Consider the following 9,874-nt stretch of genomic DNA (forward strand, 5'->3'; position numbering starts at 1 on the left):
TAGTAACAAAAAGCCCAGCTCATCTGACAGCTGCTCTGTGGCTCAGCGCATTCATGGCTTCAAGTGTCCCCAGTATAAAAAGTTGAGGTGATTCACCCAACTTTAGCCTCTATTTAAATAACCAGGAGGTATCTATTTCTAACGGAATTGAATTTGAACTTCCAGAACTTCAGATTTACTTCCTTTTGATAAGACATAGTTTTCTATTTGAGAAGGGAGGACTTTCCAAACCTAACAAAACAGATGAGCAACATATAAGTCGACCAGACTTACACAAAGGTGGACTTATATGGAGTGTGTGACAAAGGCAAAATTGTTCTTCAGGGCGTTATCAAGGCCCCTATTATTGCCATCAACTATTATAATGATGGTCTGTTGAAGAGCCGCAGTGGAGAAACAAAAGCCAGAGGAGAAAGTGCTGATGATCTTTGGCTGTTTGGGAGCAGAGACCAATGTATTGGGGCCCGAAGCCAAGCTCGAAATCTTGGGCCCCAAGAGTAGAGGAGACAGAATGGGGAGGAGAGGAGAGAGAAAGTAGTAGGGCTTCTTAATTTGGTGAAAGACATGAAAGTCCAGGGAAAACAAATGAGAAAAATTGTTATTTATTTCTCTTTGAAGATTTCCCCTTCCCTGCCTCTCCCAGCGAAAATTAGAAAAATGTAGAATTAGGAAATAGTTTTCAATGATGAATAACATGCTTAAGACGGGTTGTTTACCTGGCATTGAATTCCCAAAAATAATTTTTAAAAATTGTGCAAGAGGAAGACTTACCGGGAAACACATTGTTTCTGTTCATTATAAGCCGTCATAATGATAAACAGGACCATTACAACATTCCAGGGGAGGCACCAGACACATTTCTCCCTGAAAGGAGTACCTTTTAGTGTTGGGAGTGGCTGCTAGGGGTCAAGGGCATTGAGACATTTCATTGCCTACAAATGCCTATCAACCAGTCAATCACTTTTCTAGATTGGGTGGGGGTCCTCATTACCAAGGTATTTTCTATTCAAGTTTCTAGAGTTATGAGGTTATACAGAGAGTCACCATGAGATAACAAATAATTATTGGGCTGGCCAAAAAGTTTGTTCAGGCTTTTCCATAAGATGTTGAGGAAACATTCATTGCCCAAACGAACATTAGTACTGGGCCAATCCAATACTAATAAACTGGCCACTTTAAAGCATTAGTCCTCCCTCAAACAGCCTTCCTCCTTTATAGCAAAGTCAATTTTGCTGACTGTCAGATGTTGTAAACATCCACTGATGCAATATAGATACAGTATAAGGCCCAGGAGAATGTAATCCTTCTCTTGAAACTGAGGGAGGAGAACCTCTTTGGAGTCCTTACCTGTATCTCATGATGTTTCTGGCAACAGCACAGCCTCTTAGGGACTTGGAATCAGGGAGGTTGCCCTCCCAATGGGGAAGCCTGTTGATCCCCTGCTCCATGCAACCCTTAGTCTGTCCTAAAGGTGCCAGCATATTCGGGGTCTGGTGAGGTCCCGCTTCCTGGTTCATAGAAGGTTGTCTTCTCACTGTGTCCTCACATGGTAGAAGGAGCTGGGGAGCTCTCTGGGATCTCTTATGAGGGCACAAATCCCATTCAGGAGGACTCCACCCTTATGACCTAATCACTTCCCAAAGTTCCCACCTTCAAATACCGTCACAGGGGGTGGGGCAGTTAGATTTCAACACATGAATTTTGGGGGAACACAAACATTCAGTCCATAGCAATGTGAATAGATGACAGGGTCTGTGTAAGGGAGAATAAGCCACCTAAAAAGCAACAAGAATTGAAATAACAGCAGACCCATGGAGGATATTGATATATATTGTAAAATATATCAAAGGTAGGGAGAAGAAAAGTGTGTTTTGCTGACCATCAGTGTTAGCGGTGCAGAGCCAAGAACTTCCCACAGCCCAGACACACACCATAGTGACAACACAGGACTGGACACCTGCCCCGAGTCTACAGTGGGGCAAAAAATAGGCCCTCTTGTTTTAATCTATAGTCTTTAGTCTATATTGTCTGTAGCCTTGTTAGAGACTATAGTCTTTAGTATTTTGTTTTTCCAAAAATAAGCAAGGAAGAACAAAACTTGATGCAGTCTTTTGAGTAAAAGCCAAGGAAACTACAAGAAAATGTTGCAGTTAAGAATTTTGAAAACACCCAGAGGTCCCCTCTGAAAGGCCTTTGTGGTTAGGATCATCTCTGCATCCAGCTGTAGTGCTTCCCTAGGTTGCCAGCGTCCTTGGTCATCATTGCATCTGAATCAGCCAGTTCATTTTTGTCAAAATCTATCTCCAAGGGTCCTGGGTTCAGGAAATCTCAGAGGACTTTTGTGAAAGGGCAGAAGAAAGAAAAGAGAATGGCTCTATTGAGTCCCTTGAAGAATTTTAGAAAATTATTTGTGCTCCCCTGAATCTTTAAACTCTACAGTCTAAGGCAGAAATACTTTGAGAGTTTAGAACAAAGCAGAGAAACCCTACGATCATGACAGGGCACTGGTACTGTATTTCTTGATAATACAAAGCAAGCAGTACCTCCAGCGGTCGGTATTGAAGAGTCACATTGAAGGGTAATGTCTGATGTAGGAAGCTCTCTGGGACCTGCCCATCTTATGATGGGCAGCATTCACTTTCTAACTTTTCTTCCTTCCTTCCTTCCTTCTTGCTTGCTTTAGTAGGATGGGAAAGAAGTTGGTTTGTATCAGAACAACCTCAAACAAATGAGAAATAAGGTGCATTCCTTATCATTCTATACCGTAGATGATACCAGAAAGTACAATATTCCTTTTTTAACCTTAATGTTGGTGTTTTCCTGGGTTCTCATACCTTTGTCAGCTTAGCATAAGCTGGCAGACCTCAGCACGTGTTAGGTTAAATTTCTTAAGGTTCATTAATGTACAATTTCATGTAAAGATATATTAAATTTGTACACATTTTCCTTAGAAGTTAATATACAAAACAGGAACCTTTTATGAGCAGTCCATGTAATGCATCTTCCTTCTTTCTCTGCTCTCATTGGCTTTTATCCCTTAAATCAATCTAATGACATTTTATTGTCTCCACCTCTCCTGCTCTCCTCTTTTGTTCCACAGGAGGAAGTGAGAAAAAATGGTAGAAACTTCCATGGTAATAGCTTTTGTCCTGCTGCACATGATATGTTTTACCTTCCTAAACACATCAAGAGACTTAGTTTGTCAATGGGAATGAAAAGCAAGTTGGATCCATTGCAGTATCTCCCCATCTACTCCCATCACTTGCCAAACAACAACCCAGTATAGTATATTCCTTTCTTTTATGGTTGCAAATTTTCTGAAAATTTTATATTTCTCCAAAAGACATACTGAGGAAAATGGATGTGATTCATTTAGTGAGGAAAGGAATTAGGATGGCTTGCTGTTATACCAGAAAATGAGCGTCTCTCATTAAATTGTCTTTGATGCATTTCTGCATCCCAAGCATCCAGCATAATGCCTGGCATGATCACGGGCTCAATAAATGCGTGATGGATTGACCTGGCATCTAAGATGGCCAGAAAAACGATAGTGACTTTTGTTATAGCCAATACCTAGGAAGGGGAATTGGGGTTAGTGATGCCAATCCTTAAACACATCCTAAAGTTAGATTGGAAATATGTTTTGTTCAGAGATGATATTGTGAAAGAAAGTACAAAGTGTCCAACTTAGAAGTTAGCTCATCAAGTAACTGATGGAAAAAAGGGTGGGACTTCCAGAAAGGAGGTAGGAAATTAATATTTGTTGTTGAACATCTGATATGTACCAGACAACGTGACCCTCAGAAGTATAGGTGAGACATACATTGTTTCATGTAATCCCCTAAAGGGATTGGTTTTATGATATGCATCTCACAGATGAGGAAACTGAGGTTCCGGGAAGTTTGTAACTTGTAAAGGATTACAGTTAATAAGTGTAAGAGCCAAGACTCTAATCCAGGTCTGCCCATCTCCAAAACCTATGGTATTTCCCTAATTGGGAAACATCCCTTTTACCACCTTTAAAGCGAGCACGTTATTAATCCCGTTGGCATTGAGAATCTTCTGAAGGGTGGAGTCCTGTGTGGAGGCTGTGATCAGGATGCTGGATGCTAGAAGAGAAATCAGACAGGTGTCCTTGCCAAGGCTTGGGGGGCCTGCCCAGCTCTGTCTTGGGAGCTAGAAAGCCAAAGGGCTGAACGAGGGACTGGCCCAGAGCAACGCTTAGAGGGAAGGAAAGCTCACAGCTCGAGTTGCAGGAAGGTGCATGTCACAGATAGAATTCAGGCTCCAGAAGGCTGAGAAGTCTTCCTTTTGGGAGCTTATGGTTTGGAAAATCAACACAGACACAAATAGTGTCTGCTGAGCAGAAAGAGAGGGAAGATGGGAGAAAGATGCTTCTAGCTACATCAGGTTTTTCTCCTTCTAGGTTGTATGCATTTCTTTACCCTGTTATTTACATTTAATTATTAAAGTAGCATTGAACTCAAAAGGTATAAGTTCTATAGCCCACTTTTTGCAAAACTCACCTTTTAAAATGCAAGAAAAAATTGGGAAGTACAGTAAAGTAGGAAAGAATGTTGCTTAGTGAAATATGAATCTCTTCTGGGCAGATCCAAATGTTGAAGGGATAATGTGAGAGCATTAAAATGAAAATAAATGAATAAAAAAAAACTGCTTTGTTGAATACCTATAATGCATTTCTGGAGTCATTTTTATCCTTCTCTGACTTGGAGACTGGCATAATTAAGAGAAAAGGGATCAAAACCAGGGTCTGGCAAACAGGAAAACATTTCAAATATAGTTTAAACTGTTAAATTACTTCCAAGTCTAGGCTCTGTCTGTGTCCCCATCATAGGGTTGTACACAGGAGGTGGCTCTGGGGAAGAGCAGCATTCTAGACACGGATGGAAACCAGCTTTTCAGAGGGAAACACCCAAGAGATGGGAGAAGTCTTCTTTTTCAATACTTCCTCTTAAGTATTTCATTACTGCATATACCACTGGGTAAAGTGACTCCGACTGTAAATATATTAGAGAGACATGAGGTGGTTTTAAAAATATATTCCTTTTATATCATATGACATGATTGAAAAGGGGGAGCTTACTTAGATTTATGTGTGGTGATGCTACTTTGGAGTCACAGAAGGAAATTCTTTTATGAGGCTTCATTTGGATTTATTAGGAAAGTTCACTCACCTCATGGAGGAGAGTTTTGAGCTCCATCCCTTGGAGCTGGATTATCCATGTCCTCTTTGTCCTGGTTTCATGAGATCTTTAAGATCCTTGACCTTACATGAGAGAGATTCCACACTGCTCCATAGGTGGCTCCAGATGGCATCAAAAGAGCGGATGCTGCACTCAGTGCTGGGTGAGTGATGGAGGCCAGCCCCAGATGGGGCACCTGTGGGGAGGAGCAAAGACAGCACAGTCCCTTCCACTGAACTGTGCACCAGCTGACAGTGGCCGCTGTGGGCTTCACCACATATGTGACTGTTCCTACTTTTGGTGAAGAGTCTAGTGAGGGTTGAAATCACCCTAAGAGCTTAAACTGGAAAAAAAGATGTAAGAGAATGGGAGAATCCAACACTAACTCTACATAGAGGTGCCTCTGTGTGTTTTATATTTTCATGTATAACTGCCCAATCAAATCTGGGCATGGCTGGAAATATTAGACTTTTCCAGAAATGGCAAAATGATGTGAAAAAATAAAAAAAAATAAAAAGAATGAAGAGGAATGATCATTAGAATTCCTTAGTTTCTGTCCTGTACCAAAAGCAAACCAGTAGCCTGCAGGTGGTTATCTTTCCTAGTTTAGAAACCATGGCTAGGGTGCCTTGGATGTTTGTTCTCTGCAGGCCTTTTACTGATGTCCTGTGTCATTCATTCATTCATTCATTCACTATGTCAAAGTGATAAAAGGATCAATTTGCAACAAACCCCCGATACCCCAAATCGTCAACATATTTTCATTCAGTTGTAAGAGTGTAACCATGAAAACATAGATTGAGGACCCAGGCTCTAGCCTCTCCTTGCTGGATCCAAATGAATCAATGCCTCATAGCCTCTCTCTATATATGCACAATGATCACGGTGACAGTGAAATTTCCAGAGAATCTGTCTCCTGTTTTTTTCTCATTTATGATCTTGTCCATTTTCTATGTCATTTTCATCATACCTAGTTTAATTACGCAGGAAAAGGAAAGAATAGAGAATAAAAACAAATGACAGAGGAGATAAAGAAGAATTACTATGAACGTTCTAAATTGTAATATGTATTGATTACTTTACTTACATTATCTCTACGTCTTTATAAATATAATTGGTATATGCCTTACCACTATTCCTTTGTATGTCTCTTCCTCTTACAGTAACCCTATAAGATAGATATAAGGGACTCATTAGACCAAAGCCATACAGCCAGGACATACAGAGTTGGATTAAACTGGCTCCCAGGCTCTTTCCAATACCTGAGGGTGTCCTGATCAGTCTCTTAGTTTTTCAATTTGCCTTTGCTAAAACTAAAAACAAAAACCAGCTCTTAGACACAGATCAATCCATAGCTTACAAACTCTTCTGATCTTTGAACCAATATCTCCAAAATGTGCTCCATGTTAATGTGCATTAAAAAAAGATTCTCTGGGCAAACAAATGTAGGTCAAACAAGTTTAAAGTCTTTATAGTAGGATATCTCAGAGATGTTGATATTTTAATACACACTGTGAAGCATTGCAGATTATTGTTGGTAGTGGGTACAATTGGCTTTCCAGACACGTTTGTTCATTGTCTTAGGTTGGGTTCCCTGAAAACAGACACTGAGATGGAGAATTTCACTCAGAATATTTATCAGTGTATGTTCTCAGGAGTCATACCTGTATAGAAGTGAGGAAGGCAGGACTGGGCAGAAGGAGAAGCTGAGCTGCCAAACGGCTGCACCTGAATCCTTAGTGGATGCCACCATGAATTCTGGAGCTGGGATGGCACCTACAGATAGTACTGAATTGTAGAAACAGGGTCCAGTCTTTGGGTTTCTACATTAGCCATCAGTGGTTGCTGGTTTCCTCCTCACTGAAGCAGTTCCCTACAGCTGAGGGCAATTCTCAGAGAGGGGTACTGAGATTCAGCTCTGAATAGGGGATCTGGGCAGAGCTCCCCAGCATCTACTACAACCATGGGACATTTCTTCATGAAAAATTCATGGAACCAGTGTTCTATGGAAGACCCTTTGGGAAATGTTTCCTATTGGACTCTACTAAACCATATCAACACAACAGCTTACTAAGGGAAACCAAGAAGGACCTACTGTATAGCACAAGGAACTATACTCAATATTTTCTAATAACCTATAAGACAAAATAATCTGGAAAAGAATCTATCTATCTATCTATCTATCTATCTATCTATCTATCTATCTATCTATATATATACATATTTATAACTGAGTCACTGTGCTGTACACCTGAAACTAACAGACACTGTAAATCAACTATACTTCAATTAAAAACTAAAAGGAGAAATTGTGCTCTGGGCTTTAACATCAGAGGTCAAATCAGTGTGAACCTGGGGCCTGGAATTTGCTCCAGTGTTGTTTTAGCAAAACCATTCTTCCTTTAACGTAAAAGGAAATCAAGAGTTTTAATATATAATATATGACAAGAGAAGAGGGATGGATTCCCCATCTTGTCATATATCTGGTTTGCTCACTCCCTCTTCCTTCACATCCAGGTTGCCAATAATACATAATACCTTCTATTTCAATAAAACTAAGACATGGTAACAACCCCTTCTCCTCCTTGTCTCCATTCTGGCCCCCATATAGCTTAGGTACTTTTAGGGCAGATGAATGAGGGAGAGGGGTCATTCTTTGATAATTTTCTCAATTTCTGTTATGTTTGTGGCCAATGTACATTTTTTACATGTTTTCTGTGGTCATTCTTGGTCATTTATATTTATTTGAAAGTCATCTGTATCATCTAGGCAAGATTCCCACAGGGAACCCCAAAAGGGTCAACTAAAGAAAGTTTAATTAAAAGATGATTTACGAAATCACAAGCAGAGTTAAGGGAAGTGAACATGGAAAGGTGTGATCCACCAGGGAAAGGAGAGGAAGCTGTTATGGGCACCGAGGTGAATAGCTGTAGGAGAGAAGCTATGTATGCCCTTTGGTGGAGGAAGGGAGCTGGGGAATAAAGTCTCCTCTCATTTCTTCCCATTGACTGAACCTAAAAGTGCCTGGAAGGCAGAGGGGTTGATGTGGTCCATGAAGGTCAATCTTCTGGCACACAGCAGGGAGGAGTGGGAAGACAAAGATCTGGAGGACAAAGGAAAAATTCTATCACCAAGGTCTTCATAGACGGTTGATTTACATAGAGCCAAGTAGACGCTCTCATGTTTTTCAAGTTTCTTCTGTATCTGTATCTAATTTTATCTGTTTGTTTTTCTCCTTTAAAAAAAATTATTTTACTTAATGATTTATCTATTTTCTTTTTCTTTCTTCCTCCCTCCCTTCTTTCATTCCTCCCCTCCTTCCTTTCCCTTTCTCATTCTCTCTCTCTTTTTTGATTAAAGACCTAGATCTTCACACTATTAATTATCTTCTTTTTGGTTTTGTAATTCATTAATTTCTGCTTTTATCTTTTTCAAGTCTCCAATCTTATATTTGAACTTATTTCTACTAACGCTTTTTTTTTTTTTTTGCTTTCTGTTTATGATGCTTTTCTTTGCTTTCAATTTTTCTTCCTTCCTGCCTTCTGTTTTGATGTATCAAGTTTTTAAATATTTTTCTTTACCCTCAACTGATTTGGAGGTCATACATTCCTGTTGTAGTCTTCAGTGGTTATCTTTATGTTAAAAACATTTGTTTGTATTTTTAACAAAAATTTTACTCTGGAATAACAGAAAAGTTATAAGTATAGAGTAGAGAGTTCTTTACACCTCTCACCCAGTTTCCCCTAATGTTAACATCTTATATACAATGGCATATTTGTTAAAATTAAAACAAAACAACACAGATACATTGCTATTAACTAAACTCTAGATTTTACCAGTTTATCCACTAATGTCCTTTTTCTGTTCCAAGATTCAATCCATGATATCACACTGTATTTAGTACCCTTAGATTTTTAATATGCATCTTTGACCTAACAAGATCTAACAAGATCTTGACAGGATCTATAGTGTCTATCATCCTCTTGAACAGTATAAAGAAGACTTTAACCCTGATAGCTTCCCATGGTTCACGTGTTTTTGTTTTGTTTTGTTTTTTTTTAATTAATTAATTAATTTATGGCTTTGTTGGGTCTTTGTTTCTGTGTGAGGGCTTTCTCCAGTTGCGGCGAGCGGAGGCCACTCTTCATCGCGGTGCGCGGGCCTCTCACTGTCGCGGCCTCTCCCGTTGCGGAGCACAGGCTCCAGACGTGCAGGCTCAGTAGTTGTGGCTCACGGGCTTCGTTGCTCCGCGGCATGTGGGATCTTCCCAGACCAGGGCTCAAACCAGTGTCCCCTGCATTGGCAGGCGGATTCTTAACCACTGCGCCACCAGCGAAGCCCCACATGTTGTTTTTATCAAGTACCTTAAATCCATTTGGGGTTAAACTAGCCTAAATTATTTATGATAATTATTATGAATTTTACAGCCAATGTTTGTTTATTTATTTATGTATTTTTAACATCTTTAGTGGAGTGTAATTGCTTTACATTGTTGTGTTAGTTTCTGCTGTATAACAAAGTGAATCAGCTATACGTATACATGTATCCCCATATCCCCTCCCTCTTGCATCTCCCTCCCACCCTCCCTATCCCACCCCTCTAGGTGGTCACAAAGCACCGAGCTGGTCTCCCTGTGCTATGCGGTTGCTTCCTGCTAGCTATCTATTTTA

Source organism: Balaenoptera physalus, assembly GCF_965194825.1.
Source record: "Balaenoptera physalus genome assembly, chromosome: 7".
NCBI classification, from domain to species: domain Eukaryota; kingdom Metazoa; phylum Chordata; class Mammalia; order Artiodactyla; family Balaenopteridae; genus Balaenoptera; species Balaenoptera physalus.